The following is a 23630-nucleotide window of genomic DNA, read 5'->3' as shown; positions in this document are numbered from 1 at the left end:
GTTATCGCGCGAGCGTCAGTGCGCATGCGCAGATCGCTTTGATGACGACAGATGGCGCCACGTTGCCGTCAAATGCCGGCGGAGTCGATACGCAGGGACCAACCAGCGCATGCTATGCTGGCGGCGCGCGGCAACTAAATGTCTCTAATAACAACAAAAAAGATTATCAAGTACACTATTTAGTAGTTTCTGTTTGATCTTTTTTGTATAAACATAATGATATATAGGACGGAGGAGTCCGCCTAATTGTAGTTCTAGAGGTGGATGAAATTTTCTTCAAGTTGCATCTAGGTTTCTGAGTAACCCGGAGAGTGTTATCGGCGGAGAACTTACACTGCGAAGAGTGAATTTGTTAGTAAATACGGGCATGGGGTAATTAATACACATCATTAGGGCAGGAATATTTAGCACAAGGCATGCAAATATGGCAGTGTTATCTTTAGGATAATTTGATCATTTCTGTGTTTGAACCGCTTGAACAAGATGGAGCCCAATACAAAGAATACACCAAACGGCGTATAGGCGATGTGCTAGGATCTTAAGGTGTGATTTAACGCTGATAATTTGCTAATTCACGATAAGTAATGAAGTTTGCAACAAGTAGGAATGTTTTCGTGTATTCCAAGGGATATATCATAAATACGCACATCCCGTGCATAAGAACCAAGTTTGCGGTGCACGGAGAGAAATATTGTTATCTTGAATTTTTGTAATATTGTATCATTAAATTTAATTTTATTTTTGTTTCTTAACAGTTTGTTTTTATGCAAATACTACTGTGCAGTTGGTTTTAGCAATGTTCGCTAGGTGTTTGTTGATCATTATTCACTGCAAACGATATCGTAAACTTTGTCTGATGTCCAGCTAACGCTTTCTTTGTGCCAGCTGCGAAGGTCACCTGCAACATTTCTCGTCTCATCCGTCCAACTGGCTCCCTTCCACGCCCTTTATGCTTACCTTTCCTTGGAATCATTTCCGTTACTCTTCGTGACCATTGGTTTTAAACATGCCGTACACATGTTCATTTCTTCTTCTTTACTGTGATGTTCACTGATCAACTCTGCTCTGTTCCTGTCCCTTATTACCATCTTCTTTTCCTGCGCTCCCTGCGTTGTCTTCAGTTTAGGTTCAATTCTTTGTATTAGCCTTTAAGTTTCTGTCTCATTGGTGAGTACGGGTGAGGTACGGCTGTTGCATGCAGGTTTCTCTTGATGAATACTATCAAAGGGCCTTTTAAAATTTGAGAGGACCTGTCGAATGTGCTGCACTCATTTTTAACCTAATTATTTAACCCTCGAGGTCCGGATCACGTTAACAAACATCGGGTGATCGAAATTATCTGGAGCCCTCCTAATAGCCTATGCCACTTTGGGACGTGAAATCTCATTAACCAAACTAAACCAAACCACCTGCCGTAAGTAGGTATATGCACCTACCACCCCTGGCACTACGCTGTCGACTTTACACTAATATTTCCGTATGAGACTGTCGATCATTGCTATAGTTATCTTCAGCGCCGCCCTAGTAGTGCACTGGTTAGGGCGCTCGACTGCTGTGCCAAGGATGGGGGATCGAATCCCGGCCGCCGCCGCCGCTTTTCGATGGAGGCGAAAAGTAGTGCGCCCGTGTGCTGTGCGATGTCAGTGCACGTTAAAGAACCCTCTCTAGGGTGTTGATCATTATTTGCATTTCGCCCTTTGGGTCTGCCATCATCGGAGGTATATCTTAAATAATATCTTAAATAACTTTACACCAAAGTCTAAGTCTAGTTGTCTCCGGTAAACACGCGATTTAATATCAGCGGCCCCTTCATGGATCACTGCCTTGTCGTGGCGGAGGGGCTTGCGAAACTCGATGAAGTCGTGAGCTCTGCTGTGTAGGGCCACCCAATATAGACAGGTCACGGCAGAGAGTTCTGACAAAATGTGATTCACTGGAGAAGGTAATGGCAACCCACTCCAGTATTTCCTGCCAAGAAAACCCTATGGCCAGTCACAATACCATTATCGATATGGCGCCGGAAGATGAGCCCCCCAGGTTGGAAGGCGTCCCACATGTTACTGGGGATGAACAAAAGGCGATTCCTAGTAGCTCCAGGACGAACGAGGCGGCTGGGCTAAAGCCAAAAGGACGCTCAGTTGTGGATGTGTCGGGAAGCGACCGGAAAGTCCGATGTTGCAAGGAGATATATCACATAGCAACATGGAATGTAAGATCTATGACGCAAGGTAAACTGGATATCGTCAAGCGAGAAATGGACAGATTGAACATTGATATCTTGGGTATCAGCGAGCTCAAGTGGACCGGAATGGGAGAATTTAACTCCGGCGACCATTATGTCTTTTATTGTGGGCACGAATCCAAGAGAAGGAATGGGGTCGCTCTCATAGTAAACAGAAGAATGGGCAAAGCAGTGCTAGGATACAACCCCAAAAACGACCGAATGATTTCACTTCGGATCCAAGGTCACCCTTTCAACATAACAGTTATCCAAGTCTATGCACCGACCACTGCTGCTGAAGAAGCTGACGTTGAGAGATTTTATGCGGACCTACAATGCCTTTTCGACCGCACCCCATCATCAGACGTCGTTTTTTTCATAGGAGACTGGAATGCTAAGGTCGGGAGTGAAGAAATATCCGGAATTACAGGCAAGTTCGGTCTTGGTGAGCCAAATGAAGCTGGGCAGAGGCTAGTAGAGTTCTGTCAAGAAAACAACCTGACCATAGCGAATACTCATTTTCAACAGCACTAGAGGCGCCTGTACTCATGGATTTTACCGGACGGTCTGTACAGGAATCAGATCGATTATATTATTTGCCGGCAGAGATGGAGAAGCGCTATACAAGCAGTAAAAACAAGGCCTGGGGCCGATTGTGGCACCGATCATCAGCTTCTTGTTGCCAAAATTAAGCTTCGATTGAGGAAAACGCAGAAAACTAGAAGGCCTTTCAGGTATGATCTGGATCAGATTCCATTAGAATATGCTGTGGAAGTGAGGAATCGATTTCAAGAATTAGATCACAAAGACAAAGAGCCCGATGAGATGTGGACTGATGTTCGTGATATAATACAAGAAGTTGCTACTAAGGTCCAAAGCAAAAGAAATGCAAAAAAGCAAACTGGTTATCTGAAGAGGCTTTGCAAATAGCTGAGGAAAGGAGGATGGCAAAAGGTATGGGGGAAAGAGAAAGATACAAGGTTCTCAATGCGGATTTTCAGAAAATAGCAAGGAGAGATAAGAATGCCTTCCTGAACATACAGTGTGAAGCAGTTGAGGACAACAGCCAATTAAGGAACACAAGAGCTCTGTATAAGACAATCAAAGATATCAAAGGAAGCTTCTGTGCTAAGCTGGGCGTGATAAAGGACAAACGAGGCAAGGACCTCACTGAAGCCTCAGACATAAAGAAGAGGTGGCAGGAATACACAGAAGAACTGTACAAGAAGGACCCGGATGTGCAAACCCAACATAGGACGGTTGTGATTACTGATCTCGAGCCGGGCATCCTGAAGAGTGAAGTTGAATGGGCCTTAGCCAGCCTTGCTAAGAACAAAGCTAGCGGAATTGATGGTATTCCAGCTGAGTTGCTTCAAAACCTCAACCACGACGCTGTTAACACACTGCATACATTATGTCAAAAGATTTGGACAACCCTGCAGTGGCCACAGGATTGGAGGAGGTCAGTTTACATCCCCATTCCAAAGAAAGGCAGTGCCAAAGATTGTTCCAACTACCGCACGATCGCGCTTATTTCGCATGCTAGCAAGGTGATGTTAAAAATCCTGCAAGGTAGGCTGCAGCAGTATGTGGATCGGGAGCTTCCGGACGTGCAAGCTGGGTTTCGCAAGGGCAGAGGAACTAGAGACCAAATTGCCAACCTTCGCTGGATCATGGAAAAAGCAAGAGAGTTCCAGAAACCCATTTACTTCTGCTTTATTGATTATGCGAAAGCGTTTGACTGCATAGATCACAGCAGATTGTGGCAAGCTCTCCAAGAGATGGGAGTTCCAATTCACCTCATCTGTCTCCTCAGGAACCTTTATGAAGGGCAAGAGGCCACAGTCAGAACTGGGCATGGCCTTACTGATTGGTTTCCGATTGAGAAATGAGTGAGGCAAGGCTGCATACTGTCGCCCTGCCTATTTAACCTATATGCAGAGTGCATCATGAGGAAGGCCGGTCTGGACGAGTCTTCAGCTGGAGTGAAGATTGCTGGAAAACGTATCAACAACCTTAGATATGCGGATGATACCACTTTAATGGCAGAAAGTGAAGTGGAACTCAAGAGACTTCTGATGCGCGTACAAGAAGAGAGTGAGAAGTTTGGGCTTAAACTGAACATTAAAAAGACGAAGATCATGGCGTCTTGCCCTATTAAGTCCTGGAGCATCAATGGACAAGAAGTGGAAGCTGTGACAGATTTTCTGTTCTTGGGCGCCAAGATTACCTCGGAAGGAGACTGCAGCCATGAAATTAGGAGACGCCTGCTTCTGGGAAAGAGAGCAATGGTTAGCCTTTACCGCCTAGTAAAGAGCAGAGACATTAGTCTACCAACCAAGATCCGTATAACCCGTGCTATGGTCTTTCCAGTTGTGATGTATGGATGCCAGAGTTGGACTGTGAAAAAGGCTGACCGCCGAAGAATTGACGCGTTTGAATTGTGGTGCTGGCGAAGACTCTTAAGAGTTCCTTGGACTGCCAGAAGATCAAATCAGTCGATATTGTCGACCATAAACCCTGACTGCTCATTGGAGGGTCAAATTCTAAAGTTAAAGCTCAGCTACTTTGGTCATCTGATGAGAAGAGAGGAGTCGCTGGAGAAAGATTTGATGTTGGGAAAGGTTGAGGGTCGCCGGAGAAGGGGTAGGCAGCGAACGCGATGGTTAGATGGCATTCTCGAGGCATTGCAGATGAAGCTATGTGATGTTAAGAAGATAGTGAGAGACCGGAAAGCGTGGCGTGACATGGTCCATAGGGTCACGAAGAGTCGGACACGACTGAACGCCTGAACTGAATATCAGCGGACAGGTCGTGCCACTTAGTATATATATATATATATATATATATATATATATATATATATATATATATATATATATATAAAACACCCTTTTGAATTGGTCAAATACTCTCTCCTGATCTATGACGGCAATACAGGAGTCGGTTATGTTCTGTACGCTTTTTTCTCGCTCTGTTGATTGCGTGAATATGGTCGCTTATTTATCAATTACTTTCCCAAGTATCACACTTGTTTTCTTTTTCTAATCAAAACTGTAACATTGTTCTAATTGTACTAGCGATTGCCTTACGTATGCTAGCAAATGACATGGAGCTGATTGGTCTGTAATTCTGAGCAATCCTCAACATCGCTTTTCTTGCGCATGATTGTGATCAGCATTGCTCCATTATTTACGTGCGCGAGCCAATTTCCCCAGTAAACAGCGTTAAATATCCCAGTCGAAAAAAACTATAGAACCGTGTCAAAAATACGACAGAATATTCTGTAGCTCTGTCGTAAACGTCAGATTTGTATGTTGTTCTGTAGTACTTTTCTGTAGTTCTGTAGTTTTTTTGTAATATATTTCTGTTGTCTGTAGTTCTGTAGCACTTTTCTGTTTTAAATACAGAAATGTCTGATGTTACTACAGAATATTCTGTTGTCACTACAGGTTTCCTGTCAAAACCCGCACAGAAATTCTGTCGTAACAACAGAACATTTTCTGTAGTTTTTCCCGACTGGGATCTGACGAAAATACCATTCTGCACTCTCATTATTCGTCGCTGCATCGAGCAGTTCTGTTGGCGACACAGAAATCAATGGGCTATACCTAAACTCAGAAATTCCCGGGACCTTTTTGACTGATCAGCGCCATACGGTTTGGGTGGCAGTCGCGCAAACCAATAGCGTTTCCCCGCTTTCCGAGGCATGGGAGCTATACATCAAATGACGAGAGACTTCAAGAGAAAAGCACATAACTGTAGCGCAGGGATTAAGTATAGTGAATTATCTATTGTTTTTACTTTTTCGCCTCAGATTTCTGCAGACTAGCGCAGATATAGCGAACGACTCGTCAATGCCTTTTCTCCAGTGGATGGATGGCTAGTTTCGGCGTAGGTATTGTGGCTGACTTGGTGCGAACTTTCCTCAGTTTGCCTTTTTGTCTTTCCATTGCGTTTCGTTCCGTTCTGTTTTTAAAATTTGATGCTTCTCAAGCCCCTCCAGCCTGCTGTTGAAGGACCCTTTCCACGCACGGTACTGGCATCGCTTACACATGGAGTGCCTGGTGTTGAAACAGGCGCGCAAAGCATGCAGCATTGTCAGACCGGTAATAACCAGACGCGCCCCTACTACCATATACCGAGCTGCTTTCGTCGTAAAAGCAGCGAGGGTATGAAGGAAAAAGAAGAATAGAAAAGGAAAGCGAACAGCAGCAGGTGCAGGTGCACGGGCAAATCTGGGAAGCGGCGCAAGCACGTACTAAAGCATTGCTTTTAAGTGTCGAAGAAAACCAAAAATACGAAAAGCCAATCACATAGAAAAAAATTAAAGCGCATGAGGATAAAAACAATGGTCATGAAGGTACGGTGCGCAGCGACAGTCGAAAGGAGAGAATATTTCGGAGAATGGCTCGGCCATGTTCGAGGCGGGGTCGAAGCGTTAGTGAGTCTCCTGACGTATTGTTGGCGGGTAATCGCATTAGGTCTAGCCGTTACCGTGCCTTGTTGTCATCCTCATTTTTGCTTGTTTTTATCTGCAGATACGATGTGCATGTTTAGAAAGCATAGCTGCACGCGGAATTCTCCGATATACTCTTGAATCTTCGATATTGCCTAGGTTATATTTCCCGCTGTGATTCCCGAGCCATCGCCATATAGGGGCACAATATTGCAGGCTGTGATGTTCATTTGGGAGTCTTTTGACTGTGTCCATTAAGTGACAAATGAGATACTCGGTAGCTCGGAGTGTGCAGTTGAGGGCATTACGCACTGTTGGAAAGTGCTTTGCATATGTTGCCTGAGGTGAATGTATAAAACTCTTCACTGACCGTAATAATTGGGGGAAATATTTTCAAAATTTAAGTTGAGTTCCGAAGATGTAATGCCCTCCTTTGGAGGGCCTTTAGGGGTAACCTGAATAAATGAATAAATAAATAAATAGATCACAGGTCTGAAATCCTCCGTATCTATCTAACTGTCAACCGTTTGCTTATGGCGTTTCGACATTGTGTTAGCGCGGGCCTGATTAATATCTGTAATTATTACCTTGCTATAAATATAATATTTTAGAGAAGATGTGAGGAGCTTTCATTGTAGAAGGAGGTGAAACTAAAACTAATCCAGCACGGTTAGATTAGTTTACGAGGTTTAACGTCTCAAACCGACTTATACTAGGAGGGAAGCCATACTGGAGGGCTCCGGACATTTAAATTCAGAATGGAGTTAGGATAGTCTATGTGCATTTTATGCTTTAGTGTTTACAGCTCTTTCAGCCGAAACTGCGTTCCGTCGCCCTAACGAAGAATTGAAAAAAAAAAAAAAAGTGTCGGAAAAATTCCTGTGGCGCCGCCATGCGGCGGCAGAGGGAAGTCCATCGAGACCTGGTACATTGTTGTCAAAAGTGACGGCGTCTCATGCGTTCGAAGTTTAAAAGCGGCTTTAGCAATGCAAACTGCGCGTCTATGTCGATTTCTCTTGCGGAATGAAGCTTTCCAGACGGCAACAGGCCGCTTTCGCGTCATAACATTCAGACAGAACTTAAGTGTCCTCCTAGTTTTTCTGAAGTCATTTCTCTATATTTTATGCATGCATCTCTTTCCGGAGCTCCCGTAGAGGCCCCCGCATTCTTATAGGTTCTCTGTTAGAGCGTCAGCTCTAGTGTGTTCATCTGCGAGTTTCGGATTATTCCCGCCCCTAGTAACTCAAGCATTCCACAGATGGCACCACATCCAGGGGCGAAACGGAGTGGCGTCCGTGTGCTGTGCGATTTCAGTGCAAGTTAAAGAACCTACGGTGGTCGAAATGTCCGGAGCCCTTCACTACGGCATCTCTCATAGCCCTAGTCGTTTTGGGACGTTAAACACCACATACCTAAACCAAACCAACTTGTGAAGTGAAGTATGAACGCGCGTATAGCTCTAAAGCTTGGCGAAACTTTTTTTTTTTTTTTTTTGAAAACGAGCATATCCTCCTCAGATCTCGAAATCCACGGCTACTCCAGTGAGGGCTTCCTTCATAAACCTGCTTTAGTGCACTTTAAGCACCTATACTGAGCGTCTCGCTTCTTTTTAAGGCGCTCAAATAACTGTACCTCTCGCAATTGTTGTTATATTGTTTCGATTTCAAAGCAGAGATTTTCTTTTTTCTTCTGTCGATGCAGAAGCTCGCAGTTGAACAAAATCTTCAGTATTTAGGGCAGAGTGGTCATACACCCTTGAAGACAGGAAACGTGTTTTTGCAAAACCACTTTATATAATTTGGCTGGTCAGGAGCGACGCCAACAGCACGACCTGTCTTTAGCTATTTTGGTTCTTTAGGTGCTTCTCAGTCTAATATTCCTACTCACCACTTTCGGAAAATGCAAAGAAAGCACTCAAACCTGAAGAAAAATGCGCCTTTGTTCTCAGACACAGCTCTATAGGAGCAACCAATTTCTTCTTTACAACTTTGTAATCGATGGTACAGAAAAGCACTAGAACTGATAGGTAGGCACTAACACTCCTACTTTGGCATGCTTATACTTTTCCTTCGACTCGCATCTTCTGCATATTTCAAAGGAATAGGTCTGCCCTACGCCCATCTATATTGTGGTGTACGCTTGAACTAGGAGACTTACGGCTACCTTATGACGATAATTGACCGCTGAGCGCAAAGTGTTGATAACCACACTCGAGAAACTGCCCGCTAAAGTGCTGCAAAGAAAAGAAAAGCAGAACATGTGTGACAGACGCTACATTGTGTCGTGCTTACACAGACTCGTTGCGTAAGAAGTCTTCGATGCGCAAAAAGCCTTTCGTGCTTTCCTTTTTTATATTTCCTCATCGCTTCTGTCTTCATGTTTAAATATAGCCCGAGCAGACGCAATGTGAGATATTTTCTAGCTATCGTTCTCCGTCAAGAAGAACAGGGGATGAGCATAGAGCTGTAGTGTGAATTTGCACCACTTTATTGTTGGTTTATACGGGGAACGACGCACATACATAAGTGTTGAGAGGTTGTTGCATTGTTCCTAAATGTTTAGAAAATGTCATGAAAATTGACCTGAAGGAGCAGCTCATAGCTATCTCTTCAGGCTGATACAGACTGAGGCTGTATCTGTGTTGATCACTTTCGTTTGTTTATTGTTTTTTTTTTTTTTTATCGTTTTGCCTAGCAAGGTTTGGGTTCGTTTCCGAGATGTGTGAACGCGGAAAAATACACGCAGTTCTTGTAGGAGCTTCGAAAAGGCTTCGGCATCAGCTGTCAGGAATTGAAAATATAAATGCTTTATAGCGGTACAGAAGATGGGCCGATAATTGTGCTCATTGCTGATTTCCACTCTAATAATCATTCATTAAATTTGTGCCTGATTCGAGCCTTTTGCATGCCAGACCCTTTTACATCCCTGCTCAGACCATGCTGCGCAGAACCTCGCTTTACGCCGTACATTTAGCTTCTCCTCTCACCCTCACTGCCTCTTCTCCTTCGTTTCTGCCGATGCACCGCCCTTCGGGCCCCTGTTTCGCCTCGCACCATCATTGACAGGGTTTCAACCTTCGACGTGACGCCTGATTGGAATATACGAAAGTGGCGACCATAGCGTTCCTGATAGAGCAAAGTAAAAATACTACAAAAAAAAAAAAAACAAGAGAGAGGGAAATCGAGAGAGAGCCACACAGCTGGCTCGTTTCTCCGCCTCCACCCCACTTTCCTCCCACCCCATACCTTCCATTGCTTTTTGCGAGAGGCATTAGCTGATTGCGGCCGCGTTGCCGCTCACGTAGACAGATGCACTTGCCTCGCCGTGCTGGTGGCAGTGTCGTCGGTGCCGACGACAGCGCGTCGCTTTCTCCCATTCCGAAACGGCATATATGTACGCCGGACACTCATAGCGTGCGCATGGGCTCCGCCTCGGCGTTGTAGAGAGCGCCCAGCGTGCCGTGACATTTGGAGCTGACTGTCTGCTCACAGGGCGTACAGGTTACCCTACGCCCCGGCGAGCTTGGAAGCAGTTAACGAGGCACGGTCTAAAAGCTATTGTTGACAATTCCCTTTCTTTGGAATCCCTCACCTCGCTTCACAGATGTGCTTAGCCTGTTTGGAGAAACAAAAAAATATCAATGAAAAAAAAAAAAAAAAGAATCTAGGAAAGTCATATATCGATTGCGTTCAACGAATTTTTTTTCTTGCCGTTTGCAGTGTTCATGTGCTACTTTGCATACTGATCTGGTTCAGTCACTGTTCTGACTGCTACACCGCGTCTATACAGCTCCTAAATCTACCCCTGTCCTAAAGGCGCCCGTTTGTTACCCGTAAGGAGCATGACATTGTGACGGACTAAATCAATTCGCTTATGCATTAATGAGCAATTGCAGTTGAATTTGTAAGTTTATTAGTTAATTAAAACAAAGATACAAGCATATTTAGCGAGAGGTCACAATGTACAAAACCGCGGGTGGGACCTCACATGAAAATAAGTTTCAATAAGCAACTAAAGAGAAATATAAACAAATTATATTATTAGGCAACACAGATAATAAATGGACATATGCATAGTGCAATATGAATTACAAAAAAATGTAAATAAAAACAATATAATGCAGTTAACTGTCCATCGAAGAATGTATGCAGAGTTCTGACTTGTAATTGCCTAAGGCCAGAGGACGAAGCGGGTTAACAGAGCGAGCAAAGAAGGGCACATGAAAAAAGTATCGCTGACCTAACCGCACGATACCAACTGCGCCTGTCACGCGGAACGGCATGAGGCACGTATGTCAGTGTGCGCCGAGATGCACACGTCTCTGGTGACGTTAAGCGTAACGCAGGCGTTATCGTGCTGTTTGAGTGATCGTACTTTTTTTTTTTTGTCCGTGTAGTTATTTGTTAGCTGTCTACTTCGCTTTGTTTCTGACATCAAGTCTGCTGCCGCCTCTTTTATGTTTGTCTCGGCTCGATCCCCCTACGTCCGCTTTCCTAGCACAATTTTCATTGTTTCCTACGAGAAGATGAGAGGCGTATTGTCGAAAGAAACGTGAGCTTACCGTCCCAGAGGCTTTTGTACGCTCTAACATTTTCGCGGCTATTAAGAGTATTTCACTTCAATGCTGCGTGTCCGGGTAATTGCGAAACGACAATGTTTCAAACGAAACTACACTCTTGCCACGGTAATATGCATGGGCACTCTCCTTCGAGATCAAGAGTACCTATATAGCGAGTCGTTCGTGACAACGAATTCAAAAAAAAAAAAAAGAAATAGATCTTTTGAAAAAAGAAACGCTAAGACTAAGGTGTGCTTTCGAGCATTAGCGGGGGCCACAGAGGATGGCGTTAGTCATAATATTGGGAGATGCAAGAATGTATAATTTATTTCGCTGAAAATAAATTTGATTGATTGATTGATTGATTGATTGATTGATTGATTGATTGATTGATTGATTGATTGAATCGGGTCACAGTTAGTCTTCAAATAACGAGTATCGGTATATGCTTCAAATAATGTGGTGTAGTTGCAAATAATGTGATAGAGTTGCATATTGCTCCCGTGTCACAAATACATTACTTGACGTCTAAAACTTTTCATCTCCCACGAGCCGCGCTATTGCATATCAGCATTCAGTTGGCTGAACGCGGCTTTTTACGTGGTGCGGGCTGCAGACAGTTTTCTTGGCATGAATTCATGCAATACGAAAACAATTAATGTGCTATCGATTAACCAACCTCGCGCTACAAGATATGAAACCCCCAAGCGAAAAGCGCAATCCCTCAGCCATCAGCACAGCGTTTATCTAGTGCCCTGCACCAGTCCAGAAAACGTCTCTGAATCAGTAGCGATTTTGTTATCATGACTGTTCATATCAACGCGATGAAAATACATGGGTCGTAATGGGTTCTGTGCATTTTCACTTTCTCCACTGTCCATATAGCGAGTTTCCATATTAATAAGGCGTAAATACATGAAAACATTTCGGTGCTAAGAAATACGGCACAGTTCGAGTTGGTGACATTAACGAGGTTCGTATTAACGAACCACGACTGTATATATCCTTGGTCCGTGTGTTTTACAAAACGGTATTAGTTAACGTGTTTCCGGTGATGACAGCGCTCTTGTCTTTTGTGCACTAGCATGGGCAGCCAGCCGTTTACGCTCGCTTTACTTGCGACCAGTGATTGCGTTACTCTGAGAATGTGCGACGTGTAGAAGTCAACCTAACAACTGCAGGGCAGGGTGTGAACGGTGAAGTAGTTTTTATTGCGTTATACTAGTGGTGTCCTTGGATAGAAACGAACTTCTCAGACTCATTAATTCTGTAACAACTCTTCAAACATTGATCCCATGGTTTCACACGAGCATATCTCACAAGGATAGGCCTTAAGATCATCACAAATAGACACCAGGATGGGCACCAGAAAATCGGCGGCAAATGTTTTGGGGACTCGATACGAGCTCCTCACGCATATCACGAAAAATGCCGCAAAATATATGTTTCGTTTGATGCGAATGAGCTTTAAGAATTTTGAACAATCTTCATAGATTTTTTTTTTTTTTTTTTACCGCTGCTGTTACGGCAGCTGCAACACAAACAGGGGCAAGAGGTGATGAAAAAAGCACATGGGGCAAACGCTGATGGATGTCTGGAGAAGTTCACAGTACCATTCATGAACTGCATATTAACCACCAAACATGGGCCAGAATTGATTCATGTTTGGAGTTTATTCGAACAAAAATAAAGCGGGACGTTTTCATTTCCTTTTTCAAGAATCGGTGGACTTTATCGGCGTTAACTTCAGACGTTTTTGAATCCTCCCTCTTTTATTGTCAATTATTTTCTGCGGTAAAAATGGCATTTCTTTCGCGGTGATATATTTTCGCATGCATTTTCTGTCAAGCGTCACTTAGAATTTGTACTGGCCTCTGCATGCTTGCGGAAGCGATGGGACTGCCAGTTAAGCGTCGCAGCAACCAGAACATGCCGCTTTTCCTTTACACTTGCATGGATTCATGCGTCATTGCAGAGGAAACAGCTGCTTAATACATCGCAGCTGCACTGAGCACGTGATGACAGCGCTATGTTAGCAGGCAACGTATGACAACGGGATGTACTGGTCCCCAGACTGTGACATACATACATACATACATACATACATACATACATACATACATACATACATACATACATACATACATACATACATACATACATACATACATACATACATACATACATACATACATACATACATACATACATACATACATACATACATACATACATACATACATACATAGATACATACATACATACATACATACATACATACATACATACATACATACATACATACATAGATACATACATACATACATACATACATACATACATACATACATACATACATACATACATACATACATACATACATACATACATACATACATACATACATACATACATACATACATACATACATACATACATACATACATACATACATACATACATACATACATACATACATACATACATACATACATACATACATACATACATACATACATACATACATACATACATACATACATACATACATACATAGAGCACTACAGAGGGGGTAGTAGGAAAGAGTCAAACACGCTGGTATCTGTCTTCTCTATTGTCCCCTAGCCCTAGTTGTTTTCTTATATCGTCAACAAACCGACTCATCTGAGAGGCCCAAATCCGCTACTTAAACCAACTGTACAGCATTGCACCACGCCCTAGCAATGGCTGAGTAGTGTTTGTCATTTTACTAACTGTAACTTCTGCTTGGCAGGCACCTAAACTGCGGTGCGCATGTCAGGAAGGAATGCGAACCTTTTTCGATTAAAATTAAATTTTCAGAATTTCCAATCAAGTCGCTTTCGTATCGTATAGTTATTTTTTCATTGCTGAATATTCGATGCAGTTTGAATGAGTTCCCGCGAGATGCGAAAAAAACTAATTCCTCCCGAGTCCTGACTAAGTCTATTGCAACTGCTTAGCACGAAAGAAAGAGGGATTGAATAAGAAAGCATGTGGATAGTTAGACAGCGATACACTGGGGTCACGCAGGCGTCTGAAAAGGTCGTGGTGCCTCTAATGTCTGGATCTCGACGTGACTTCCGAAATTCTCCATGCTGTCATTCTACTGCAAGGATTTTGCACAGAAATACGGTTGCTATACTCGTACACTTCAATTCGCAAACAGGGCCATCTTTTGAAGGCACAATTACAGGTGACTACCCTCAAGACAATGCAACATGAAACGAAATTTAAGAATGTCTTATCATATTTTGTACTAGTGCGCCCAAATAACTTTAAGCCAATTTCGCGAGATGACTATTAACCATTCTTTTTTTTTTTTTTTTTTTGCCATGAACATGTCACAGAAAGTGCTCCGCACATTGAAGGCATACAGAACACTACAACACCTCCCACATATTATTCTCCTTCGTATAACTTGCAAGCGATAAAAGCTGAACCTGAGAAGCCTCAAACGACAAGACCCACTAGTATAGCGATAATGTACTGGGCGTTGAGTTGTGCAGATATTTGGTCTAGTCGTTGCGGTGTTGTGCTGTAGGTTCTATGGCGCTGAACAGTGGGTAAGGCTATCCGGTACCTAATGCAATAACTACCGTTTCCTGTTGTTTATGTTTTTTTTTTCGCAATCCTCTTGTTATCAAGTAATGTATTCAACTTGCCCCGCTATGTACAGCGGTAAGTTATTTCCGTTCTTATTTTGATAAACGTGTAGAAAACATGACTAGAACGATGTTCCGAGTGTATTTTTCTTCGTCTGACGACAGAATATAGACGTCCTATAAATCGAAAATAGTAGTGACAGTACAGTCAGTACACATGCAGCTTGGATCGGAAACAGATCCGAGCATACTAGAATTTAGGTTGTCGGGCGGGGCTTGTGCTTTCTTTTCCCCCACAGAGCTATTTCGATGATGAGCGGCATAGTTATCCGTACTACTACAAAAGTTACGACATTAAGGTTGTTACAAGGCCGAACTAATGCATGGCTTGCAAGTATGAGCCACTTGGGGTGAGACATTTTTTCAACAAAGCCCGTACGTGGTGCGCCGGACACGGCCGGACAAAAAAAAAAAAAAGAAAAAAAAAAACAAAGCGCTTGCGAACTGTATCGCCGGAGGCCTTAACGTATGCACCCCCACTTTTTCTCGAAAGTTTTGGCGCAAGAGCACACCTATTCGCGCGTATCTGCATTAAGCTCATCTCGTCTAGGTGCTGCCCTAATCGACCCCTTGCGTCTCGTGCCGGCAGAAAAAAAAAAAAAAAAAAATCCCATTTTCCGCACCGGCGGGGCTGTCCAATCAGGTCGCGGTTTATCGCCTTCGGCCTCTGGCCCTGCCTTTGGCGCTGTAACTTTTCGGGCACGCAATACAGCCCGCGAGGCTACCACTGCGAGTATTTTTTCTTTCTCTCTCATCTCTTTGCACCCGAGATCTCTCGATGTCTTGACGCCCGGTGCTTTCTTGATGCTGGCTTCGTACGCCGAAACTTTTTTGTTTGTATTCCCGTTCCAAGAAACGGTCTGTGTATGTGCAGGAGGTGGATAGAAGAAGGCGGCGCTCTCCGAACTCATCATTTGTGGCAAATCTGATTTGGCGTCAGGGGTTTCTCGAAAATAGGGCCGAGGCGTCCGATTGGTCCAGCTCCGAGTGACGTGCAGGCGTGGGCTCTGCGAGACTCTGACAATCTTGCTTTTTGATCTCAGGGCCGGCGATGGGAGTTGTTCCGCTACATAGATATGCATCATTAGTTTGTATTTGTAAATGTTCGCTTCTAACTCCTGTCCGTGTCAAAAAGCTAAGCCTTTTTTTTTTTTTTTTTTTGCCAAGTCGGTACTGTTGGCAAGTTTATTATCTAGGTACCTGTATTGCCTTTCTAGAATTAGCTGAATAAACCTTGGGACAAATGATAGTGCTCATTCGCTGAACCACGCGTAGACATTTAATATGCGACGTAAACAACTTGACTAAAGAAACCCGGACTGTAGTCGCCTGAAAGGTAAACATAACCGCAGTTGTTTTCCGTCGACGTACATACTGCACGGAGTACTTTACGTTTCGTGCTTCCATTGTAAATCCTTTCTTGCTTCTTTAGATGCGACTGTCCGCATCAAAATACTGTTAACGTTATCTACTTATAAAGGGAGTTAATTTTCCTGTTTATAAAGCTAGTTCCCTCAAGCGATTCGGTTACCCGCCCTAACTATAGAAAATGAGGAGTGAAATACACACTCCGCAGCCTGTCAGAGGCGTGGTGGCGTCAAGAAAACAACGTCTACATCCCCGCCTCATAAAACACAGAAAAAAGACTACCTTTCCAACCAAGCGTTTCTGAAGAGAAGTTGACTTAACATCCCCCCCCTACACACACGCGCGCACACACACACGCGCACACACACGCGCACACGCACGCACGCACGCAGGCACGCGCAAACATTGTTGCAATACGCGCATTATGTAGTTAGGTTCCCCTCGTTGCTGTAATAATATCATCTAAGGCAACCAGTAAAACGAGAATTTTCGATTAAAGTTGCACGCCATCGCTTTGAATGTGCACGGGCGTAAAGGTCACAAGAACCACACTGGCATATTCCGCTTTCATAAATCACGCGTAATTCTACACATTCTTTTTAACAACTCGTATACATTTGCTATCGGAAGGCATGCTGTACTAAAGCTGTGCACGGGCTCGGGCCGGCCCGAAAGCCCGTACTAGCCCGGCCCGCGCAGGTCAGGCTCGGGCCGATCAGCAGCCCTTTCGCTCGGGCTCGGGCAGGGCCAAGTTATATTTTTACCGGGTGGACCAGGCCGGTCACCCCGATCACGAACACACATACAACATTGCGAAAGCGCGATTACGGCCATAGTGCGAGTTAGACTTGGTTGTTCTTGTTGCAGTGTGTACATAGCCCGCAGCCCAACTGCCTGCAAACCTAAGTGCGTGATAATGCAGACCCCACGCGACAGCTTCCGAATTCTTTCCCGGCGTCGAGCCGCCTTCCTCCTCAACTCTCGCCGCGAACGGATCTTTGGTAGCAGTCAGTTAGTGAGCAGCAGACATGGCAGTAATTGAATTACAGTAATTAAATTACTGTAATTTAATTACTTTTTGGTAATTTGTAATGTAATGAATTACTTTTTCAGATTGGTAATTTAGTAATGTAGTTAATTTCTTTTTGTTAGTAATTTCGCATTCCTCTCAAAATTACTTCTACTAAAGTCTTCACTCCTTCAATAGACAACAAAGTAGAGTGCGCGAAAGCAGGAACGACGTGCTGCAATCCGAAGCCATGGAGCGTAGACAGAATTGAGCAGAACTATAGTCAACTATAGGTTTCGCAAGGGCAGAGGAACTAGAGACCAAGTTGCCAACCTTCGCTGGATCATGGAAAAAGCAAGAGAGTTCCAGAAACCAATCTACTTCTGCTTTATTGATTATGCGAAAGCGTTTGACTGCGTAGATCACAGCAGATTGTGGCAAGCTCTCCAAGAGATGGGAGTTCCAATTCACCTCATCTGTCTCCTCAGGAACCTGTATGAAGGGCAAGAGGCCACAGTCAGAACTGGGCATGGTCTTACTGATTGGTTTCCGATTGAGAAAGGAGTGAGGCAAGGCTGCATACTGTCGCCCTGCCTATTTAACCTATATGCAGAGTGCATCATGAGGAAGGCTGGTCTGGACGAGTCTTCAGCTGGAGTGAAGATTGCTGGAAAACGTATCAGCAACCTTAGATATGCGGATGATACCACTTTAATGGCAGAAAGTGAAGCGGAACTCAAGAGACTTCTGATGCGCGTACAAGAAGAGAGTGAGAAGTTTGGGCTTAAACTGAACATTAAAAAGACAAAGATCATGGCGTCTTGCCCTATCAAGTCCTGGAGCATCAAGGGACAAGAGGTGGAAGCTGTGACAGATATTCTCTTCTTGGGCTCCAAGATTACCTCGGAAGGAGACTGCAGCCATGAAATTAGGAGACGCCTGCTTCTGGGAAAGAGAGCAATGGTTAGCCTTGACCGCCTAGTAAAGAGCAGAGACATTAGTCTGCCAACCAAGATCCGTATAACTCGTGCTATGGTCTTTCCAGTTGTGATGTATGGATGCGAGTGTTGGACTGTGAAAAAGGCTGACCGCCGAAGAATTGACGCGTTTGAATTGTGGTGCTGGCGAAGGCTCTTGAGAGTTCCTTGGACTGCCAGAAGATCAAATCAGTCAATATTGTCGACCATAAACCCTGACTGCTCATTGGAGGGTCAAATTCTAAAGTTAAAGCTCAGCTACTTTGGTCATCTGATGAGAAGAGAGGAGTCGCTAGAGAAAGATTTGATGTTGGGAAAGGTTGAGGGTTGCCGGAGAAGGGGTAGGCAGCGAACGCGATGGTTAGATGGCATCCTCGAGGCACTGCAGATGAAGTTATGTGATGTTAGGAAGATAGTGAGAGACCGGAAAGCGTGGCGTGACATGGTCAATAGGGTCACGAAGAGTCGGACACGACTGAACGACTGAACTGAACTGACTGATAGTCAACTAGAATACTCTGGAGAACAAGTTGTTGTTTTGTTTAATAGCTTTACTTAGTTTTTGCATTTATGGAAACTAGAAAATAATTTCAAAGTAATTGAATTACTCAGTAGAAGTAATTGTAATGTAATTTCATTACTTTTTGGGAGCAGTAATGAGTAATGTAATTTAATTCCTTTTCAAAAGTAATTTTGCCATGTATGGCGAGCAGAGGGTCCGGTTGTGCGCTAAAATAGCTTAGAGTTTCGGAACACCGGCGCTGGTGTTTAGGTATTCGTTTCAATATTCGTGCCAGGCTGTCGCCTATCACACATCTCTGTTGTGACTTCTCCTGCCTCGATATGGCCTCGGCCCTTGTCTTAAGCGGGACATATAGCTCAAAGCATCTGTTATGCAAGAGTTTTCTCTTGTTGCGAACATTTCACTTAAAAGGCACACGGTGAGCCAGGCGAGCTCACCGAGTACTTGTCCATAGAATCAACCCCTTAGTTTTAGAGCTAGCTCACTTTTAGAGAAGCGAAAGCTGCTTACCGAAAACTTGGTTTCCTATCAAAGGATCGCGTTATTCACTCCAGCCACAAGTCGATAGCACCGAAAGAAACTTCAGCGCTACCGGATTTATTATCCAAGAGCGCTGTATTGCCTCAATTCAATCGATAACTCATTGTTCTTGCACATTAAGTTCATTCTACGTACGTCCTGAGTCCTTATATATTCAGCAAATTTGTCATTTCAAACGTGAGAACTCGACATTTTAATACTTTGATAAACTTATCACCCTTAAATTATGTTCTTTTTTATGGCTTCAACTGCAGTTATAGCATGACGGGCCGGGTCGGGGTCGGGCCTAAAATGTAACCACCTGGCCGGGCTGGGCTCAGTGCTTATCCGAGTCGGACCAGGCCGGGCTCAGGCCTGTATAGTCGGGCCCGGGCCATGTTCGAGCTCACAATTTCGGCCCGTGCACACCTCTGTGCTGTACGTATTGCGAACATATGGAAGTCTACCTAACGTTTGTTGTAGCCAAATATAGCGTTTCACCTGAAGACGAAGCGACGTCGATTCTAGAAGGGACAATGTACCTTCCAATTATTTTTTCCCTGTGAGATTTAACTCTCTCGCTCCTTATGGCAATGCCGACGTTCATCTGGCAACAAAAGACGCATATACGACGAAAATATGGAACCTAAAAATCTTCCTGTCATTACCAAAAATTTCTCATAACCACTGTCGTGAAGTAAATGGTGGTATAGCGTAGCGCTTGAGATCCACTATGACAAATTCCACCAAGGGCCGATATCCACTTGTGTATTTTGCTTTTGTTATTTTCTAGGATATCGCGGCCTGTCTTTATTTTTTTTTTGTTCAAAGAGAGTGGGCTAACGTGATAGGAAGGCGATGCGTTACTTATACAGGCGAACTTCCACTCGTCCTTGGTGTGCATTTAGGAGATTTGACCAAACGTTTTGCCTCTGACCACGTGAGATCAACCGTCGCTCGCGTGATGAGCGGGTCCTTTAAGTAAAGGGTCAACAGAATGAAAATCGCGAAATGGCGCACACTAACTTTATGGTTGCTCCTAGCTCGCTAAGTAGCGGTGATTTTTTTCGTCATAACGGGTCACCGAAAAGTAGTACAGCAAATTGTAACGAAAACCCAGCTGCAAAACCCAGTTTAGCAGTCAAGTGTCCTAACCGCTCATTACTACGCAGTTAATTTTTTCAAATGTCCGTGTACACTTTTTTTAAAGCCATTCCTAACGTCATATTTTGTTTAAAGCTGTCGTAATTGCCCGTCTTTAAAGCGGTCTTTTAATGGAATCTGCGATTTTGCGTAATTTTCATCCTCTGTCGCTTAAACATTATTCACTTATCAAATGTAACGCGTTGCCGGTAAAACAGTATCGCTTTGAAGACCGCCGCTCTCGCCAAGAAGAGCTTTTAAAGTTGCCTTTTGAAAAACTCATTGCGCAAGCCGGAGCTTGCGCCACATAATCATACATGACAAAATTACTTTTGAAAAGGAATTAAATTACATTACTAACTACTTTGCGGAAAATCGCAGAAAAGTAATTAAATTACATTACTCCTTACTTCTCCCAAAAAGTAATGAAATTACATTACAATTACTTCTACTGAGTAATTCAGTTACTTTGAAATTACTTTCTAGTTTCCATAAATACAAAAACTAAGTAAAGCTAATTAAACAAAACAACAACTTGTTCTCCAGAGTATTCTAGTTGACTATAGTTCTGCTCAATTCTGTCTCTTTTTGCCAATCCGTTACGCTGGCTTCAGATTGCAGCACGTCGTTCCTGCTTTCGCGCACTCTACTTTGTTGTCTTTTGAAGGAGTGAAGGCTTCAGTAGTGGTAGAAGTAATTTCGAGAGGAATGCGAAATTACTAACAGAAAGATATTAACTACATTACTAAATTACCATTCTGAAAAAGTAATTCATTACAAGTTACCAAAAGTAATTAAATTACAGTAATTTAATTACTGTAATTCAATTACTGTCATGTCTGCACAGAATGGCGCCCGAAGTAGCAGACGACACCGTGGTTATCGCCACCGTTATCTCCGCTACAGTGTTCTGTACTTCCGGGAAATACCGCGAAACGGCTTCTTGCGTCGAAGCGCGTGGCGGTCGTTGAGAGAGAAGGCGCCGCGGCGGCGCCATCTGTGAGACGACCGGCGAAGCGTGGGATGCCCAGAGGCGCATCTGGGATGCGTCTCCAAGGCAACACCACTCTGTTGTGCCAGGTGGCGCCCTTGCCGGAGCAACTTCGTCTCTGACGGTAGCCGCGCGCTCGAGTGTTTCGCGCGGATAGACGTTTCGCGCTGTGAATGAGCGCGTGCGTGTTTTCTGTGGCTAATCGGAAGTTTGGTCTAGCTGCTGTAGATTCACGGCGAAGAACAGCGCACACTAGACCCCATACACTATTCAAGAGGGATACAGACTCCACGCGTGCTCACTCGTAACTAAAGGTTTAACGAGAAGGCGAAAAATACACGCACACCTTTCCCTACAGAGTTTGCTCCGACTTCAATTATTTAAACTGCTCGTAACTGCAAGCTCTGTCAGCTTAACGCTGGTGAGTGACTACAGTAATGGATAGTTTACATAAGAAAAGTCCTATATGATCAAAGTCTCTCTACGTTGTCTTTCTTTTTAATGAATTTTGGCTCGCTAGTCTTATCTCTTCATCCTGATAATTCGCTCTCACAATTAGGATGGACTTGATTGGGTTTGCGTGAACTGCATTGTGCCTTATTATTTACCTGCTCGTTAATTTTCTTTTTTTTTTCTTTCAATTCTTGCTTCGCACTTATGACCATTTACGCGAGAATGTTTTCATGTTTGCTGTAAGCCTCACGTGTCGGCACATAATAACCACATACGATGACGGATCGCTGTGAACAATTATCGTTTTCTTTCAAATGTAGCACCTGTTACGCAAATTTCATACACTGTAAAGAGTGCGATGTACACACATTACTCGCAATTAGTGCACTTTGGCAAAGCTAAGCCAGGCAAGGGGAGTGCACTCACAAAAGCCGGTACTCCGTTCTGAAGGCGCTCAGCCGAGTGCATAGCTTTTCCGGCAGCGATTGCAAGGGAGCCGATGCATTGTAAAAAAATACACACTGGTGCATTTCAGTTGTTGAGCAGATTTAGGGAGGGAATCTGTTACAGCTTGAACTAAAATATCGTAAAAAAAAACAAGAAGCATTACTCACATGTGCAACTCTTGTCGCGATGTGTTTTGTGGTACTGCGACGAAGTCATTTTTTGATTCATTCCATGTTTATTTTTGTGAGCCGATTGCTGGTGTGGTGAATACCTACTGACCACGGCGATCGTGCTCGTTTCCACCGAGTGGCTTTCTGTCCATGTTTTTACCCATTGCGTGTCGCCATGTGCATTGTTAATGGTCAGAAGACCATTAACCATGCACACCATTAAGGGTTGATGCAGACCATTTATGGTTAAAGGTCAGAATTTTAAATGGGCTAGGAACTCGTTTTGGACTGTTTCGAACTGTGATATCTTAATGATTGGTGTAAAATGCTTACCTCCTTTATTCTGAAACAAAAAATGTCTAAGTCAGTTTATTATATTCTGCGAAGCAAAACTATCGGTTTTAAAAAGCTACCTTTCTCACCTACTTTTTCAAATTCCGTTCATTTTCTGTCGCAATTTACGCATAAAGCCCTCTGCTCTCCCCTTTAGCACAGCGCAACCTGGAGTGCCAGACTTGAGCGATCAAGGCGATGTCCTCTCCGTTAATGCACTTAACTTGCACGTTTGACAAGAGTAATATTAATAGTGAAAAATATCGACTGTCGTAGGGAGTTTTCTGAACAAAGTCGAACATACTAAAATACGTATTCTCACCCTTTACTCGACCATTAAAATGTCATGACGTTGGGAGCAAGCAAGCCGGAAGAAGCATGACTTATCGTTGCTATTATACTGGCTGTAAGAACAAGACAGTGGTATTTGATGTCGGCTTTAAATTTTGAGTAATGAATTCAGGTAATGCACATCCTGAGGACCACGTTGTATTCTTGCATAGTGCCTATTGATTTCTTTAGACTGCCTGAGACTACAATCGTTTCTCATCGAGTTTCTGAAGCGACATATCATTTTGCCCTGATTTTGTTCCCTTTAGTGGTTAATTCGCTTTTTTTTTTTTCGGAAAATGTGGCGCCCTCTGGTAGTGGTTTAAAATTTGTCTGCTACTGGTTGAAAGCGTCCTTGGTAGATGCAACCGCCAGCGAAATGGCGATGTGTATTTTTGACAGCTACCGCCATCTGTTGCATACGCTTGTCACGAATATTAACTGCA

At 43.7% G+C, this 23630-nt stretch overlaps 1 protein-coding gene across 1 annotated transcript in view; it reads left to right on the top strand.

Annotated features, from left to right (window-relative positions):
- The window catches only part of LOC146179013 (uncharacterized), a 449427-nt gene that overhangs the window by 136622 nt on the left and 289175 nt on the right, over positions 1-23630 (top strand). The gene's annotated exons all lie outside the window — the stretch shown is intronic.

The sequence above is a fragment of the Amblyomma maculatum genome, chromosome 9, assembly GCF_055883805.1.
Source record: "Amblyomma maculatum isolate TAMU_Amacu chromosome 9, ASM5588380v1, whole genome shotgun sequence".
NCBI classification, from domain to species: Eukaryota; Metazoa; Arthropoda; class Arachnida; order Ixodida; family Ixodidae; genus Amblyomma; species Amblyomma maculatum.
This window is presented reverse-complemented; position numbering and strand designations above follow the sequence as displayed.